The 13,786-nt window shown below is 39.8% G+C and overlaps 1 long non-coding RNA gene across 1 annotated transcript; it reads left to right on the forward strand.

Moving 5' to 3' along the window:
- Positions 1–2,471: 2,471 nt before the first annotated feature.
- Positions 2,472–10,540, forward strand: Gm46331. The gene is made up of 3 exons (XR_001780539.1): positions 2,472–2,643; positions 3,931–4,157; positions 10,432–10,540. It is a non-coding gene; the product is annotated as a predicted gene, 46331 (long non-coding RNA).
- The last annotated feature ends 3,246 nt before the right edge of the window (positions 10,541–13,786 follow it).

Below are 13,786 nucleotides of genomic sequence, written 5' to 3' on the forward strand. Positions count from 1 at the left end.
TTGAAGGGCCATCTTACTAATAATGCAATGCCATCTGCAGGTATAAGATATTCAGTGTGACTCTATAACATCTTCTCTGTGAGACTTGTACAAAGTTGCATTGTTTCTTTACTCAATGAAAAGAAATATGGGACAACAATTGTTTAGAGCTATTTCTGTGGAAGTCCTTAATCTTACCCAGAGCTAGATAGCAGGTTCATTAGCAACCTACAAATGCGGTTAGCTTGCGTACAATGTCCAAAACCTTGATGTCTTGCTATAAAAGTTTGAAAGGATAAATTTTAAAGTATGTTATATGTATTTTGATGCAAGCAAGAGGAGAAAGCTACACCAAAACACAACTAATCAAAACTAATTCAAGTGTATTAGGACTAAATTGTTAAATAAGGCATTAGCATCCCTGATGTGCACTCCTTGGAAAGATTTTCACTTGTCAATAATTAAAAACAGAGTATAATATTTCATCAACTTACAGTAGAAAGCACAGTATATGTTAAAATTTAAATGGCATATATAAATATACAAATAGATTCTAAATGTAAAAAGACAATATGTTGTTTTTAAATGTAATTTTTATGTGTATGACTTCTTTACACTAGGAAAAGTTTTTCAATGAGCTGTGATAGTAGCCAGGAAGGCCATTGATGACATACACAGACTCTGATGTTTAGTCAAGTCATTTAAAAATTGGGACAATTTTAGTTGTCTCTTTATCAGGTTGTTTAAAAACTGGATAGTTAATACAGTATTTCTTAACTTCACAAATGGAAAGCAGAGACTTTAGACTGTAAACAAAAGTTTCAGGCTGGCCAAACTTTCTCTTGTTTGGTATTCATCTTTGGGTAAATTTCAAAACTGATGAGCACTAAGGCTTATTAGTGTTAGTCTTTATGTCATAGATATCACAGGCTCCTGGGGCTTCATATTTCTCCCTAGTACAGTGTTCTTATTACCCATCTCTCCTGCTGTTTTTCTGCTTAAGAGATTCTCAAGCTGGCTGTATAAGCCAGATAATCCTGACTTATACTTGTTTAGCAGAATGAGATTTTTAAAATTTTGCTTGTTTGGTTTTAAGACAGGGTCTCAATTTGAAGCCATGGCTGTCTTGGAACTTGCTATGTAAACCAGGCTGATCTCAAACTTATAGAGATTTCCCCTACCTCTGGAGTGCTAAAATTATATGCTCCATCATACCTGGCACAGTCTTTTGTTATGTTATGTTTTGTTTTGTTTTGTTTTGTTTTTTTGGAGACTGGGTTTCTCTGTATAGCCCTGGCTGTCCTGGAACTCACTTTGTAGACCAGGCTGGCCTCGAACTCAGAAATCTGCCTGCCTCTGTCTCCCAAATGCTAGGATTAAAGGCGTGCACCACCACTGCCCGGCTTAAAAATGTGTAGCCCAGGCTGGCCTCGAACTCGTGATCCTCCTGCCTCTGCCTCCTTCAGCAAGTCCTACCGGCGTGTGCCACCACTACCGGCTCCTGGCACAGTCTTACACATGTTGCTGGTGGCTATAGTCATGCTATTGGGCATAATGGGCCTATGGCCTCACAGTCTAAACTCTTTACTATTTAACCCTTTGTTGAAAACATTTGCTGACCTCTGCTATACATTAGAAAGCATTTCTTTACTTCTGTGAACAACATTGGCATTTTGTTACTTGTTCCTGCTAGCATTCATCTATAGTTCTTTAAAATTGTTTCCCTAGAGTAGCTAATTCATCAGAGAAATGACTGGAATTTGGAAAAGTATTAAGGAAAGAATGAGAAGAATACATGCATCTGAAAAAGATGGGCTTGAAGGTGCTCAGTACATGACTGCCCTTTGCTGCCATCTATGGGTACCAAGAGTCCTCTAAGTTCCTCAGTCTTTTTCTTTTTTCTTTTTCTTTTTTTTTAAATTAGGTATTTTCCTCATTTACATTTCAAATGCTATCCCCAAAATCCCCCATACCCCCCCCCACTCCCCTGACCACCCACTCTAACTTCTTGGCCCTGGCATTCCCCTGTACTGAAGCATCTAAAGTTTGCAAGACCAATGGGCTTCTCTTTCCAATGATGGCCGACTAGGCCATCTTCTATTCATATGCAACTAGAGACACGAGCTCTGGTGGGTACTGGTTAGTTCATATTGTTGTTCCACCTATAGGGTTGTAGACCCCTTTAGTTCCTTGGGTACTTTCTCTAGCTCCTCCATAGGGGGCCCTGTGATCCATCCAATAGCTGACTGTGAGCATCCACTTCTGTGTTTTCTAGGCCCCAGCATAGCCTCACAAGAGACATTGGGAACAAAACACCAATGGAAGGAGTTACAGAAACAAAGTTTGGAGCTGAGATGAAAGGATGGAGCATCTAGAGACTGCCATATCCGGGATCCATCCCATAATCAGCCTCCAAACGCTGACACCATTGCATACATAAGCAAGATTTTGCTGAAAGAACCCAGTTCCTCAGTCTTAACATATAAGTTGTATTGAAATGTTTTCTCTGTTTTAAGCAAGTAGACTTATGATGTACTTTCTGATTTTTTTCTTCTGATAGTACATATGTCTGTCCACATTGAAATCATAGACACTGACAAATATACAGGAGAGAGGAAAGCTTTCAAATAAGTGGTGATTAAGTCCTCAGGAAAATGCTATCAGGTATCATTTGGTGTGTGTGTATGTGTGTGTGTGTGTGTGTGTGTGTGCGCGCGCGCGTGTGTGTGTGTGTATACACAGCAGTATATATAACAAATGTATTTTATGGAATAAAAACTTTTAACTTAGCTAGTAGAGAGATATAGCAGCTATTAATTTACTGACTCTACCCCCAGCCTAGCCATTTTCCTTGCCCTGTAATAACAGAGATGGGTCTTGTTAAACAGGGTCAGGGTCAGTGTTTACTCTCCAGCAAGTCAACCATAACTCCTTCTAACTCATGCCTTTCAGGTGGCTTGCTTTGACATCAGCTGCTGTCTTCCACCATTTTTACTCAGTTTATTATGATTTCAACTCCTGTTGCAACTTTTTTATATTTCCCTTGTTCAGATTATTATATGGTTTCTCTCTTCTGATTACAATGTAACTAAAATAACAGAGAGGTAAGAACAGACTGTGTTTGTTCCTAAAACATTTTATCTAGTAAGCAAATTAAATTTCCCAAGTATAAAGAGTCCATGGAGTGAATTGGCTTTTGTATAAGCCTTAAAATGAAATTACTGAATCATTTTCTACTTAACAAGATCTCTTTAGTGTATGAGCAACCTCTGGGAATTCAAGAGCAATAATAGGGAAGAGAAAATATTCATTTCACAATTCTACCCATTTCCTTCAGAAAATGAACATGAAAAGAAAACATTTTCCAGTTTTGGTTTCCTAATTCATTTTACTCTCCTTCTTTTCAAAGTTTCCTATTCTTGTTTCTTTACTTCAGTCCTGGTGACCCACTGGAAACTTTAGACACCTGTTTCTATAGCACTGCTTCTAAGAGAGCAGTTAGATGATGTGTGCTGAAACCCAAGTTAAAATTTCTTTGTGGGTAGTAGATTTATAAAGGTAGACCACTGAATACCATTGTAGCTTCACTGAATCAGAATCCTGAAAGAGCAGAAAACCAGAAACCTACTACAGTTCTGTTTTTCTTCCATGCAAGACTACTGAATTAGTAACCATTTATAATGGTATTATCCAATATTAATTTGCATTCTAATATGAGAAGTTCTAGTTTATTATAGATTAGATTAGCATGTAATCTTGGATTTACTTTTATCTGGGATATTTTAACACTTGTTACAAGAGATTGTACAGTCCTTGAGTAAAAGCTCAGCCTTAGATATGGATGCTAGAGTCCACAGGCTCAAAAATCTGTGTGGTTGAGCTTCATGGTGAGCTTCTGAAAACAAGATGCATGCTGCTTATTTCCGCCTCAGACAATGATTCTCTATATAGATAAGTGAAGAAATAGTGGAGGTGGTATAAGGAAACTCTGTAGTGATGTGTGGAGGAGCCGATAATGGAAGTTGCACACACCCAAGATGGAGGCTGGACAAAAGCCTTGAGTGAGAAGCAAGGCCAAAAGACTCAATCATTCCTCAGCAGGGGACAGAAGGATTGCAAGGAATGAGAAAGTACTTAGTGACCATCCATGTCCCACCATTTCCAGACATTTCTCTATGGTGAGTAATTATTTATAAAAAAAGAAAATATTTTAAAACTTCTTTTGACTTTAATAAGTATCATATTATATAACTCAAGGTTGACATACAAAGATATTTACTGTTTTTTTTTGTTTGTTTCTGCTCCCTCACTGTCTTCCCTTTCTCTCCCTCCTTTCCTTTTGGTGAAAGATATAAAACTCAAGACCTCTTAAATACTTAGCCAGTGTTCTACTGCTGAGCTACATCTCTCATCCCACCTCTATAGTCAAATTACCCTGAATTCCCTGAAAAACAACCTTTAGGGAGAGAGAAGTCCTGTAATGTTTGTTACCTATCTACTTAACCTTTCATCCTTCTGACTTCTTATTTTGAACTATTTGTAAGTTCACATGAGTTTTCTTGATATTTATATATTTATTATATACATCTATAATATTTATAGCCACTTTTTACAGTGAGAACATATTGCACAGGTAGAGTATGATATCTAAATGTGTAATATTTATTTTTAAAAACTCTAGATAATGACTGTTTATGTAGCTGGAAATTTAGTAAGTGAATAATTATTCAAGGAACTGTGTTTGCTGTGCTACTTGTAGTAATGGAGTACTTAGCAATCTGAGGTCAATCTTAATAGACCCTGAGTTCATTCATTGCTATGGTTAGGGGGTATCATTAGTTATGACTTATTGAAATGCTTTAGTTAGTCACCACATCCTTCTACTTTTGAGACTTGGTAACTCTGGACTCAAAGAACCAACTCATATTGAAAAATGTTTCAAATTTCTCTGTCCCTTCTTATTAACATATTGTAGACAAACAGAAGCAGGAGATGAAGAGAAAGTAGAACTGTTTTGACCAGTGCTACACAGACAGCTGCTGGAATATGATATGCTCATGAAATTGATTTTCTTTTCATGAAACTCATCATATTCTCCCTTCATTTGAATTTTCTCTGTGTTAGAACTTGATTCTTAATATTGGCACTACATTTGAAAAGCTTTGATTCTTTTGTAAGATATTCAATTATTGACTCCCTTTCAATTTTCTACAGTTTTAAACTCTAGAAGACTTGGATATTAATAGAAGTTCTACCAGCTATGGTTTTTCTAACCATGACCAGTAAACTTTAATCATCCGTGCCTTTCAATTTCACCTGTATACTCAGGGTTATCTAGAACAACACTGCAAATAGAAACTGCAGATAGATGTGTAGGAGGGAATTTATTAGGGAAGTTGGCCACTGAAAAGTTCCATGACAGGTCTTCTGCAGGCTAGAGACCACCACATGGTAAATCCCAACTCAGAGACCCTCACAACCAAGAAGGCTGATAGTATAACTCTTACTTCAAGGCTGAGAGTCCAAGTACTCATTCATGGAGGGGAGCAATGCAACCTCAAGACCAGAAAGCCTGGGGTTCTGATGTGTAAAGCAGGAAACAAGGATGGAGTAGTTCTCAGACAGGTGTAGGTAGGTGTATTCACAAATTCCCCCAGGAGTGGCTATTCACAGAACAAACGTATATTTCTTACTGTGTGGTGACCTGGTTAGCTTTAATTTTCAACTTAACACAGGCTAGAGTTATCTGAGAAGAAAGTCCCAACTGGAGAATTATCTAGATAAATTTGCTTCTGAGCAGGGTGTGAAGGATTGTCTTAATCGTTAATTGATAATGAAATATACCAGCACATCGTGGACTGTACCATCCTCAGGTAGGTGGTTCTAGGCCATATAAGAAAGCTAACTAAGCATGAGCCAAAAATTAGATATTATTGTTTCAATATCTTGTTTGAGTTCTGCACAGACTTCCCTTAATAATAGACAGTGACCTGGAATTGTAAGACAGATAAACTCTTTGCTCCTCTAGGTTGCTTTTGGTTAGAGTGTTTTATCATAGCAACAGAAAGCAAATCAGAATATATGTATATCTCTACAAGGCAACACACAACATAGCATGTGACTTCTCTTAAAGTCGTGGAGGGAAAAAGGAGGAAAGCAAGCAAGCAAGAGAGGGAAAGCCATTGAGTCATTTTCTAAAACACCATATGACACTGTATTGTAATCTGTTGTTAGAAATGTATCACTTGGGACAGAAAATACCGAAGGAACATAGGTTACATAGTGGAATGAACACCATGGTTGCTGGATTTCTAGGGAACCAGTTAGAGTTGCTCCCTGTAGAGTTCCAACAGTCCAGTATGGATCCTTGAATTCAATAGAAAACAGATCAGATGGCATCCTAGCTTGATGTCTGGCTTGGTTGCCAAAGCTGTTTTATGCTTATAACTCATAAAAAATCAAATCAAATCAAATCAAATACAGGCAGAGCAGCATGGGAAGAGGAAGACAGAGACTTGTGGATTGCTATGCCACACAAAAACCTGCCCTCTGGCTCATGGCTCAGGCAGACCATAGACACCCACTTGCTTTCATGACATACAACACGGACAGAGGATGTTACCCAAGGGTTCACTAGCTGTATGTCTACCCTGCACCAAGAGTGACCCATAAGATGGGAGAGAAAGGAAGTGGAGCAGCTTAAGCATTATGAATAGAGGCAGAACTGGTAACTCAAGTGTGGAGAAGAGTAGTCTGTTGTGAGTGGCCAGTCTGTCACCTGGAGCCAAAGTGAGGTCCCATCCTGAGCTGCCACTGAGGACCATGTCTGGGTCCATGGCTATACTGTGGCAGATGTTAATGTTTGTGGCTATTACCACTAAAGAACATGGGGTCTGTCCTTAGTCAGGGCAGCCACCAGGGACTAAATAGATGTCCAGGCTGTGCAGAACTGACCGTACCTTTCACCAGAGGCAGCACTCTGGAAAGCTGCTCCTGTGACTCATTCAGACAGCACAATGAAGCCGGCCCTAATGGTGGAGACACAGGTCAGCTAGCCTGAGTATGACAGCATGGGAGAGCTGGCTCCACCATTTGTCCTGTGAGATGGCACAGGTGTTGGGTGATGTCCCGGCACACCTTGAGTTGTCAGGACAGCTGGCACTGGGATCATGAGAGCAGGCCCTGTGCCTTGGCTGAGCAGCACATTGTGCAGGTGAGCCAGTGAGAGAGAGCTCGTCCTACCACTTATCTACCACAGATGGTGTGGGTGTGGGGGTGATGTCCTTCCCCTCCCAAATGGCATGAGAGCAGGAAATATGACCTTGCCTCCTCCTGATGGCAGCAGTGAGTGGATCAGCCTGAGTAGGGCTGGAGAACTAGTCCTGGTGGTGAGGATAAAGGAGAGCTGGTAGGATGACCAGTTCAGCTACTACCAAGGCCCAGATACAGGATTCTGAGTCTGCCTACCCCCAAATCTTTGTCATTTGTAAACTGTTGGGACTTGGGAAAGGGCTAGTCCTGCTAATCCAAAGCTTCAGGATCTCCATGACACAGGGCAACAACAGGATTTTTTTTTTTTAGGCAGTTAGGTTTTTTTTTCAATTTTTTATTAGATATTTTCTTCATTTACATTTCAAATGCTATACCTATAGCCTCCCCCTGCCCTGCTCCCCTACCCACATACTCCCACTTCTTGGCTCTGGCATTCCCCTGTAATGGGACATATAAACTTTGCAAGACTTAGGGGCCTCTCCTCCCAATGATGGCCAACTAGGCCATCTTTTGCTACATATGCAGCTAGAGACACGAGCTCTGGGGGTACTGGTTCATATTGTTGTTCCACCTATAGGGTTGCAGACCCCTTCAGTTCCTTCGGTACTTTCTCTAGCTCCTTCATTGGGGACCTTGTGTTCCATCCTATAGATGACTATGAGGATCCACTTCTGTATTTCCTAGGCACTGCCATAGCCTCACAAGAGACAGCTATATCAGGGTCCTGCCAGCAAAATCTTGCTGGTATATGCAATATGTCTGTGTTCAGTGGCTGATTATCGGATGGATCCCCAGGTGGGTCAGTCGCTGGATTGTCCATCCTTTCGTTTCAGCTCCAAACTTTGTCTCTGTAACTCCTTCCATGGGTATTTTGTTCCCTATTCTAAGGAGGAATGAAGTATCTACGCGTTGATCTTCCTTCTTAATTATCTTGTGCTTTGTAAATTGTATATTGGGTATTCTAAGTTTCTGGAAGATCCAATATTAATGGTGTCACAGAAGCAAGAGATCTCAAATCAGACCAATGACTCATTGCAATGAACATTTTCAAATGAAGACACGTGGACAGAGGAATATACTGTGGGACACACTGTGACATACTACAGCTTCCATACTCAGATGTTTTCTATGTGGTGTGTGTGTGTGTGTGTGTGTGTGTGTGTGTGTGTGTGTGTGTGTGTGTGTGTTGTTTTGTGGGGAGGTTGCAAGAGCAAAAGTTAGATATGAGGGGTTGGGGAGGTGAGTGGGACTGGATGCATGAAGTGAAACTCAAAAAATCAATAGTATGTTAAAAACAAAAAGGAGCAGATTTTTCCTCTACCTGTGAGAACCTTGGAGGAACCTAACTTTTTATTTGCAAGTGGTTATCAATTAGAGATTGCTTCTGGGATAGGTATGGAAGCATGCATCCACTTCATTCAGATCTAGGGTCCCACCTCTAGGGTCCTGTGTATGCATCCTCAGTCTTGTGAGTTTATGTGCTCATTGACCATGTTGATGTAGAAGGCCTTGTTTTCTTGGTGTTCTCCATGTCCTCTGGCTCTAATACTCTTTCTGCCTCCTCTTCTACCAGCCCTGAGGGGAAAGATTTGATGGAGACATCCCATTTAGAGCAGAGTGTTCTAAGGTCTCTCTCTGCATAATTTCTGGCTGTGGATCTTTGTCTTTGTTCCCATCATTTGCAGGAGAAATCTCTGGTGATATCTGAACAAGGCGCTGCTCTGCTTCCCTGGATGGAGTGTAGTGTCATTTATTATAGGACCTTATAAAACATTTATTATGGACAGTTTATCTCCGGAAATATATTTAGTATAGATAATGACACACATATATTTGTCTAATAAACTCACTTTTTGACAAAATAAATCATATTTTGGATCCTTTGGATAATTCTTTGAGACATTCAGTTTAGTGTATAATAGCAGGGATAGAGGCTTATGTCATGTAGTAAATATTCTAATTCTGTCTTGGGTGGCATTTAACACCTGCCTGAGCTTGACTCTGCTTCCAGATGGTAAATGAAAATAACCAAATGTGACCTCTGACATACTCCCAAGGGTACTATTAGGTTTAATAAAATGAGTAGCAAACCTAAAAGAGAACGGTAGTGTCTCTTCTATTGCATCTTCATAGAGAAGAAGCTCTGTAGCAGCCTTTCTCATTCACATTTCAAATCACTAAAATACAAAATCAGATAGAATCTGATTCTATTCCAATGTCTAATGTGTTTTAAAATGAACTAAAGAGAGCAGGAGGCAGGTGCACAAGTGGACCTGGAAGGAAAAAGCCAGGAGAGACAGCACCAGTGTGGGTCGTCCCTCTGGCCACTTCTTCTTAACCCTCCTGTTGTTTTCAACTTCAGTTTCTTTCAGAGATTGTCTGAGGACTGAAGCAAGGGGTCACCTTGAGTAACATTCTCCTGAAAGGAGAGGGTTTCTCTCCCTGGGCCTCTCACATCCTGCTGAGCCACTTTCTCTGAAGAGGCAGCTTTTCTATTATAAGCTTGTCTATTCACCAGTCAAGGGCTGAAGTACTGCTGAATTGAGTAGGAGTCAGATGCCACTAAATCCCCAGTAATGACAACTAAGAACAGAGGGTAAAGAATAAGGTTAGAACTGAAAGTACAGCACTTATTGGAATTGTACAGGGAGGTGGGGGCATTTTTCTCCAGCCTTCACATGAGGATTTTGAAGCACTGCCATGAGTTTGCTTCAATCACACATTGAGGGCATTTTTCATGTCAGCAATGAGGACCATTGTAGCTTTGTTGGCAACTGAAAGTCTTTATCTTTTTGCCTTTAAAAATGGAGCCAGTGATTCATCCCTTGTAGAGCTGTGAAAACTAGAAGGGGTAAAGAAATTAAAATAGGGTCATTCAGTGACGTTCCTTTTAGATTCCACAGAGGTTATCAGATAAAATACTTCTGCTACAACTCTTGTCACGGCTCTGAAATTAAATAGCTCTTTAACAAAAGAAAAATAGACTTCTGATCCTTTCAGGGAATTTTGTAGTAATTCTCTGGTGACTAGTGCATTTTTTTTTCTATAGAGTTAAGACTAATCTCATACGCTCATTGCACTCATTCTTGTAGTATGAGTTTTCCTTTTAGTCTACCGTGTTTAGCAGTACAGCTTTTGTTCAAGTTTTTATATTAATATTTATTTATTGTTTCATTGTAGTATTGTCCAATTAAACAGTGATTTTACAATTGACCAAAATCACATATCTTATATGGAATGAAGGCTACATCATGGGCACCCAGAATTCTGCCTTTTACTTGCTATGTGGAGGATCTTCAAGAGGTTAGTGTTACTTTTTTTTTTTTTTTGTCCTCACCTTGAATGTTGAGTCTGTCCAGTGCACATACATCTGTGGAAAGAGACATGCACCACAAAGTGCTAAATATGAGAGAGGAAGACATGCAAAGATTGGAGACAGTAAACCAATCCATCCTATTCCCAACTACCCTATTTCTAATTCTCCAAACCACTTTGGTCATTAGCATGCATGGCTTGACAGTAAAGGCAGGAACTTAGAATACATTGGGTTTGAATTTAAAAATTGATCCTCCAACCCCTGTAGTCAGAAGCTCATTTAAACAAAGAAAATGTTTGGCTTGACTGAGAACTGGATACTCATCCAACTTGAAGATCAGGTAATTCATCACTGGAGCCATGGGAAAACACAGGGTGAAAGCAAGGTTCTTCTAAGAACCTGCAGGAAGAGGAAAGACCAGCCCATTGTAAAGTAATAGATCCCAGAAAGAGAAAAATATCTGTGTATGATCCACCAGAATGAAAAACAAACAAACAAACAAACAAACAAAAACAAAGGAGACTTGCAGTTCTACGACTATCAGGCCTGTTTTTTTCCTTCCTGGGTAAAAACTAGGAAAATGACAAGTTTCAGCAAGAGTCCCCACACCTCTGAAATACCAGGTGGTAAAGGATGCATGAGATTGAAGTTTAGGGGCATAACCCTTGAACCTCATCAGTTGTAATGGGATAAATTCTGAGAGCTAGGCAAGATAATCTCAACTCAGAAGGGCATTCCCTGTACATGCAATTACAACTGTATAGAAGCTACAGTGGCAGAGGCTGTTACCCAGCTAGCAAACATAATGGGGTAGGTCACTTAGAAACATGTCCTATCCCCAGGTCTGAGGACTTGCTAGCTTTATTCAGCATACAGATACTATATCTACATGAGCACAAGAAGTTTCAAATAGTGAGAAAACTGTAGTATAATATTAAAAATATGTACATCCTATCTTTTCCAGAAAGAAGAGACTGTGGAATAGACAGAACCAAACATTAGCTATGAAAACATGCTAGCATTACTGATATCTTTAATATATACACACTGAATACATGTGTCAAACAAGGAAAGATATCCATGAAGCCTGGTCAGATTTTTTTAAAGATAAAATTCTTTGAAAAAATAGACTTTTTTTAGTACAAGTTGGGAAACAGCATGAATGTCCTTATGCCTACAGATCTCCAGAGAAACCAGAAATGTTAAGTACGCAGGATTGTCTTTCCAATGGGAAAGATGTAAAACATGTTCTTGAAAGAAATGACATGTACCCTGAGTAAATTTTGATGTAATTACACTTCTCTGCAAGTGTAGGAATCCTAAAATATGGAATATTAACTATGCCAATGTTCAGACCTGTTACTTTTGATTTTTTTTCCAATGTAACACTCTGGAAACCCTTAAGTGATCCTCCACCCAGAGAATCTTCCAGACTTCTTTCTGCTCCGTCTTGAAGAGACTTCCATGCTGCTTACTCATGAGACTCTTCACTTAACTGTCCTATAACAGGAGTACCCTTTTGTGTTCTCTTGTCCAATCTTCTGAATAATAGGATAGAAGAAACAGAGTGATTGCTAGCATAATATGTAGTTGGCTCCAGGACTGGGTTTACAGAAAGAGCTCAGACCTATGATCTAGTTAGGCTTAGAAGGTCTGGAATACAAAGTACCTATGTAGGTAGACAAAGGTACATCAAGAGGGCCATGCTGTGATAAGGAGAAATGACCAAGTATTATGGAAGCACAGCCTTCAATAGATTCTGCTCTACATGAGTATTTTTTGATAGTGAGCATATACTCAAATTTGGTACAAAGCAAAGGATGACCTGAGGCAATGAACTCTAATTTGCTTCAGCAAATTGATTGACAATTTTCTACCTAGTTGCTTCCCTGAATGCCATGTTAAGAGTAGTTACCCATTTTATTTTTCTTCTAGAGATATTTTTTTAATTTCATACTTGCTGAATTCTGTCTGGCAAATTCAGCCTAATCCTGTCCATGATCTGTTGGTAGCAGTGGCATTTAAACTAATGGCAGTTGCAATATTCAAATTAAACTGTAATGAAAGGAATATAACAATAAATCAATATGTAAATTTATAATTGCTATTTGATATTAAGAGACAAAAATTAACAGTATCCCAAAATGCTATCCCAAAAGTCCCCCACACCCTCCACCCCACTCCCCTACACACCCACTCCCACTTCTTGGCCCTGGCGTTCCTCTGTACTGAGACATATAAAGTTTGCATGACCAATGGGACTCTCTTTCCAATGATGGCTGGGTAGGCCATCTTCTGATATATATGCAGCTAGAGACACAAGCTCCAGGGGGTATTTGTTAGTTCATATTGTTGTTCCACCTATAGGGTTGCAGCTATTGGTTAGTTCACATTGTTGTTCCACCTATAGGGTTGCAACTATAGGGATCTCTTTAGCTCCTTGGATACTTTCTCTAGCTCCTCCATTGGGGGCCCTGTGATCCATCCAAGAGCTGACTGTGAGCATCCACTTCTGTGTTTGCTAGGCCCCAGCATAGTCTCACAAGAGACAGCTATATCAGGGTCCTTTCAGCAAAATCTTGCTAGTGTATGCAATGGTGTCTGTGTTTGGTGGCTGATTATGGGATGGATCCCCAGATATGGTAGTCTCTAGATGGTCCATCTTTTCTCTCAGCTCCAAACTTTGCTCTGTAACTCCTTCCACTGGTGTTTTGTTCCCAATTTTAAAAAAGGGCAAAGTGTCCACACTTTGGTCTTCTTTCTTCTTGAGTTTCATGTGCTTTGTATCTTGTATCTTGGGTATTCTAAGTTTCAGGGCTAATATCCACTTATCAGTGAGTATATATCATGGGAGTTCTTTTGTGATTGGGTTACCTCACTCAGGATGATGCCCTCCACGTCCATCCATTTGGCTAGGAATTTCATAAATTCATTCTTTTTAATAGCTGAGTAGTACTCCATTGTGTAGATGTACCACATTTTCTGTATCCATTCCTCTGTTGAGGGGCATCTGGGTTCTTTCCAGCTTCTGGCTATTATAAATAAGGCTGCTATGAACATAGTGGAGCATGTGTCTTTCTTACCAGTTGGCACATCTTCTGGATATATGCCCAGCAGAGGTATTGTGGGATCTTCCTGTAGTACTATGTCCAATTTTCTGAGGAACCGCCAGACTGATTTCCAGAGTGGTTGTACAAGCCTACAATCCCACCAACAATG

Source organism: Mus musculus, chromosome 12, assembly GCF_000001635.26.
Source record: "Mus musculus strain C57BL/6J chromosome 12, GRCm38.p6 C57BL/6J".
NCBI classification, from domain to species: domain Eukaryota; kingdom Metazoa; phylum Chordata; class Mammalia; order Rodentia; family Muridae; genus Mus; species Mus musculus.